Here is a 6,471-nt window from a genome sequence, read left to right as displayed (position 1 = left end):
ATGCAGAACTAAAATAGAGAAGCAAATAATTTGTCCAAGGTCATTTTACTTAGGAAGACGCAGAATTAAGCTTTGAATCCAGTAGTTTCATTCAGACCCTATACCTGGATTTTTTTTATTAACTGTTACACACTGGAATATTAATTCATATACAATTTTCCTGATGGAACCATAGACAGATAAAATGCCAGAGTTGGAATGACTTATCAACCAGTGCATCCAAGTCTTTCATTTTATAAATGAATAAAATGAGGCCAATTCAAGATGAGAGAAATAAATTCTTATTCTCTTAGGTAAACTTTTAAGTTTCTACCATTTATCCTAAAGTTTCTCAGAATGATTTCTATAAGAATTTATGATTTGAAGACTTAATTTTTTTTGTAGTGGGACACAACATCTTTATTTCACTTGTTTATTTTTTTTATGTGATGCTGAGGATGGAACCCAGGGTCTCATATGTGCGAGGTGAGTGCTCTACTGCTGAGCCACAACCCCAGCCCATGAAGACTTGATTTTTTAAGAGAAAATTTAAAAATGGGTATTAAATCAAATAAACAAGACAAGCTTTGAGGTTTAGACAAATGATCATTAGTTTACAAGGTAATTTTTGTTTTGTTATGGTGAGTTCTTCATTCAAATCAATTGAATTAGATGGAAAGAAAGTCGCTCTGAAAATACAACAGATTCTAGGGTTCCGCACTGATAGTTCAGGTATGATTAAAAAAAAAAAAAAAAAAAAAAAAACTACCATAGCTACAGAAGAAGACATTATAGGCTGTGCATTTTTGAGTGATTAAAGTTAAAATGCCCCAGGGCTAAGAATTTTTCAGCCACCCAAGATGTATAAAAATTTTTCCTGAAGTTCAAAGCCAGAGATTTATAAATGAATTAAGTTCATAATTTTTTTTTAAAATTCAAATTCCATATTTTCTCAAGTTTGGATATTCAACATCAAGGGCAAGGAATGCCAGTTTGGTTCAATCAGAGATCTCAAAATCTTTAAGCATTTTTTTTTTCCTTACAAGTTCATTTTAGGGTTGAAATGTAACAAGTTGAGGGTTTTGTGTGTGTGTTTGGGTTTTTTTTTTTCTTCTTCTTCTTCTTTTTTTTTTTTTCCCCTGAAACTTCTATAAGATACCATGAAAGTCACTTTTTTTTTTTCAGGAGAATATTACATTTCATTCTAGAGATGAAGCATATTGCCCATCTTTTTTTTTTTCCTCTAGAGAATTGAATGCATCTCAAGACAGACTAAGTAGATTAATTTCAAGTCTGAAAATCTCAAGGACTCCCTCTCCCACTTCTCATTCCACCTCCCTGCAAAGAAAACTTTTCTTCTAGGTTTCTAAATGTTCTCTAATGAAAGTTAAAAATCAACAGCTAAATTCTAATGACTTCATGAGAACAGAATCAGTTAATAAAGGTTCTTATGAACCTTTGTTTAGTAACATAAATGAAATGTTTTTGCATATGATAAACTCATTTATAAGTGAATAAAACTAAAAGTACATGAAGACACATTTTTAAATTTCTAAACATTTGCATGGGAAAATAACCAACTTCACTGCATGTTATTCAGTTTTCTGTAACTGTAACAAATGTCTGGGATAATTAATTCATAATGAGGAAAGGTCTATTTGGTTTACACTTTCTGTCTATGATGGTTGCTTAGCCCTGCTATTTTGGTGAGGTGTGGAAACCTAGCTAGGAGGTGAAAGAGAGAGGATGAGGAGGGTACTAGGGCCAGATAAGCCCTTCAAGTGCACAGCCTCAGTGACCTTATTTCCTCCCATTAAGACCCTCCTCTTAAAGGTTCTACCACCTCACTACAGCACCACAGGCTGGTGACAAGCTTTTAACATATGCATCTTTGAGGGACACTTATCCAAACCATAGCATGTGGTAATCAAGCATGATAAACATACATACTCAACATACCCTGCAGAGGGTTGATGCATCTCTGCTTGCTGATATTTATGTATTCAAATAAGGAAGAAGAAACTGACTGGACTGGTCCATCTCAGGGACACATAATCCCATTTAGAACCAGATGGTTTGCTTGGTTACACAAACACATAGTAGTAGGTTTGGGAATTTAAACTTCAAAAGCAGTAACTTCCTTCCCCCGCCGCCCCCCCCCCCCCCCCCCCCGGTCTTTTCTTTGTTCTCTAACCTATGTGAAAAGATAAATCATTTTTACAGGATTGACCCAACACTGAGGCTCAGTAAGCTGCAATGAATGTTTGAACTACCAAAAAATACTACATAGTCTCAATTTTATGACACTTTTTTTTTTAACATTTAAAATTTTCCAATGTATTAATTGGTATAAAAAATCCATATTAAGAGCATCCATTGCCTGGGAGTAGAGTGGGGTGGTTCTCATTACCTCTGCCTTTGCAAGCTTAGAAATATATATAGAAATATCCTCATACATTCAACCATTTCATTCATCTAACAAATTCTTATTTATTGGGTGCCTGCTTGTGTCAGGCACACTCGGGGCACAGAGGATACAGAAACCAACAAGGACAAGCAGGAATCCTGCTCTCAAAGAGTTTCATAGTTGGAAAATAGATGATAAAAAACTAGACCAATAAATAACCAATTTTCATTTGTGATAAATGCTGAAAATAAGACAGAAAGAGGAATAGCAGGAGGTTTCTCTAATTCAATGACAGGAGAGCAGGAAGTTGAATGTGGAGTACTTGCAGAAAAACCTAAGGGTAAGGGCAGGGACCTGAGGCAAGCAGACCCAATCACTGAAAACAGGGAATAACTAGACTCACTCCCACTTAATAATTCGCATTTCTATCTGAACATAAAGTTACATTTAACTTAAATTCAGATTCCTGCTTGTTGAATAAAATGTCCTTTGAGAATGCATTATGATGCTGAATTGAAGCTATAAGAAGAGCAAGACACAGAACAAACGTGTATAGGAATATTCTAAGGGAAGGAAGTGCTCATTCTTAGAATAATTCCTCTTTCAGTGTTTCTAGTGAAGCAAGGACCACAGGTCTTTTTAGACCCCAGATAGAGAAAAAAGCCATTTAAATGTTTCCTGGAGATAATAAGCCAACCCTTTTGACTAAAGATTAGTGAAAACAGTCTCTCCTAACACTCCCCTGTACAAGAGTTATGAACCAGAATCAGTTCAGAAGAATCCAAAAGCCTTAGGATCAAATGTGGATGGGGACAGTGAAGAAGAAAGGAATGTAGTCACATCTGTAACTGTAATCTTTTGTCAGGAGTGAAAGAAGGAATGTGTATAGCTAGGCCACTTCCCCCACGCCTCATGCTGTTACTGAATTCACTGTGTCTTAGAACCCTGGACTCAGAACCATAGAAAAACAGCCGGTCCTCGTCCAGCCTGTTAAGAATCTTGGAATTGCCACTATTAAACTGAGAAGTTCTAGCTTTAACAGGAGTATTTTCTTAAGAAACATAACATAAAAACCCACTATAGTCTGCTTGAAAAAATGAATATGTACTGTCTTATTAGCCTGACCCAGAAAACAGGTCCCTGAGAGAATGAGAACCCAAATCCCTTTTTTTATGGAGATAAGAGGGGGCAAAGGCAGGAGTGGCAGGGAAGCAGGATTGGGGGGAACCCAAACTGGACTAAAGAGATTAAGGGATAGATGGAGAGAAAGGTACAGTCAAGGCAAATTACAATACCAGGAACTAATGGATTACAAATTATTACAAATACCAAGAACTAATGGATTTCAGCATATAGCTTATTGCTGAAATCAACCCCACAAACAGCAGGTTCCTAAGAATACCCATTTCAGGGCCTTTTGTCATAGTTCATATTTGGTCATTAATAGAAGCCTCCACAGAAACAGAAATGAAAGTAAGAACTGAATATTTATATTCATGATGTAAAATAAAATTACTTTGCCAAAAATTTCAGCCAAGTGTTGACAGTAAATTAAACTGGAGTTCACAGGAGTGTATTTTCTGACCAGTTTTGGATTTCAGCATTGCATGTTTTCAGGCAAAGTGGAACAAGAGGAGCTCACTTGGCATGAAACCAACAGCCTCCCTTCCAGTAGAGGGTCTTTGTTCCTGGCTCTAATGACTCACTGGGTTGCTTCAGTTGTCCCTCCACTACTATGAGTCTTAGATTTCTTCATTCAATGCATATAATACCTGTAAAGGATCTGAGGTTCCTAGATAAGAAATGGCATTTATGAGATGATGAAATCTATGACATCATCATTATTTGAGTTCTCACTGTAGTTTTAATCCACAAAGAGCTTTTATTATTTTCTCAGAACTAGTCCTTGTAGTGGCTTTATAAGTGCAAACATTACTCTTTAGTAATTTCAGAGCTCAGCCAAGGGTGATTAAAGTCTGAAGCAGGATTCAAAGCTACCATGTAATAACTAAACTGCCATAGTGTTTCAGAATGTTAAATATGTATCCACCTTTTCAAAAAAACACAATTCTAGGAAAAGGGAAGGGGCAATTGTGCAATGAACACAAAATGTTCAATTTTAACTTCTGCACTCTCCCCTTCTATTGTTTCCTTCTGATTCACCACCAAGAAACTTCTCTTTGGTCTTACCCATGTGTTGTACTAGAAAGGGAAAGGTAAGTGTACAGCCAGGGACTAGGGAAGGGCAAAGCTAAGGATGTCTCCTCACAGAGACCACCCTCACTCTGACTTAGGGCATGGGGTGCAGGCTGTGTGAGCATTCCTGAGCTCAGTGGTAGAATTAGAAGAAATGAAATAACAAAATTAAGGGTTACAGACCACTCCTGCATGTGACGGCTAGCTCACCTTATCACATATCCTGGGAGGCATGATGGTAAAACAGTTATGTCAGAACACTTGGATGTGGCAGGTATGAAGAGGGCCTCATCACAAACCTAGCTTTTCAAACCAGGAAACAAAACATGAGCTGGAAAGGGGCCATAGAAGCTGCAGAGCAAGTTGAGGAACCAGAGAGAGACCAAAGAGAGCAGACAAATACTGTTGACAAAGGAGCACCTGGGAGGTGGTCTGAGGGTTACCATCTTGTGCAAGATGCTCTTTTTCCATTCAGCTCTTCTATCATCTTGATGTGCCCAGGAAGTTTCCTGAGGGTGGAACCAGGGCCCATATTTGGCTAAGTGATTAGAGGGTGGGGATCAGCATACCAACAAGGCCCCTGAGACTTTATACCATGTTGGAGCTTTCCTGAGAGGAGTGTTCACACAGTTTTCTTACCAGTATAATCTTTAGAGTGAGACAGATCCCGTTCCAATGGCAGCTTTGTTATTTACCAGCTGTGTAGACATTGGGCAAATGGCTTGTTTCCCATGTGTCATATAAAAGCATAGGTAAGCATATAGTAAGTCCTCAAGAAATAATGTCATTTTATACAACAGATTTGACCATCCATTGCTTGAGCACTGGCAGTTGAAAACATTTTCCCCATTTTTTTATTGATGCATTATAAATGTACATAATAGTGGTATTCACTGTTATATATTCATACATGAATATAACAATATAACTTGGCTAACATCATCACCCAGATCATTTGTGAACAAGATAAGGACAAACACTAGCAGGTATGAAGTTGGAAAAAAATTCAGCCATCAGCTTAAAAAGGCTAGACCAGCTTTGGGACATCAATCACTGCTTTAAACTTCCCTTTGCCAAAAGAGTGACACCCTCCATTAAGACCCCAGCCCAGCCACAGCAGGTCCTTATGAGGGAGGAGAGCATGCTTTTCTAATTCAATACTTGCAACATATAGTTTTGACAACCTGACAAGCATGCTTAAGGGGTCAATGGCACCTAATAGGCACCTAATATTCCCATCTGGTTCTAGCTTAGGCATTCCAGGAGTTGGGCCTGGGGGGCACCTGGGCATAGAAGGCATCAAAGCAGTAAAAGCATCTTAATGCCTTCCCTCCACAGCTCATGCACCTCCACCACTTATGGGACTGACACCTACCTCCACATGACTCAGGGGTCCTCATGAAGCAAACAGCATGTGTGGTGTGGAGTATGGGGTGAGGGTATAACAAGTATTATTAGCTTTTGGTACCTGGGGATAAACTAACTATCTGGACATCTAAAATAGCCTAATAAAGCCCTGGGCAGACAAGACAAAGCCAGTAATGGCTGAAATAATTTTAAACTGAAATGTTTCACCGGGGTGCTCAATGGGGGAAATGGATTGAGTGTAGGATGGGAGTGAGAGTTGTTCTGATTTCTAGTTCTATCTAAGACTCCCCATCACTCCTGCGAACTCAAGGTTGCAGGACCACAGGGTCTGACGTCAGTCACCTCGGCCCTGCATCCCACCCAGTCCTAAGCCTGGGGTTGACAGGAACGATGAGCTTGGGGACCACGCTTATTTTTCTCGAAATCCCCTCTCGGGCCCTATCTAGGCTTCTCCCTTAACAACTCATCACGTGCACGGCGCAAACTTTTCAAACCCGTTCTCGGTCCTGCGGTCCCCTGCA

The sequence above is a fragment of the Marmota flaviventris genome, chromosome 6 (genome assembly GCF_047511675.1).
Source record: "Marmota flaviventris isolate mMarFla1 chromosome 6, mMarFla1.hap1, whole genome shotgun sequence".
Classification (NCBI taxonomy): domain Eukaryota; kingdom Metazoa; phylum Chordata; class Mammalia; order Rodentia; family Sciuridae; genus Marmota; species Marmota flaviventris.
The sequence above is the reverse complement of the archived record's forward strand: the minus strand, read 5'-3'. Positions refer to the sequence as shown.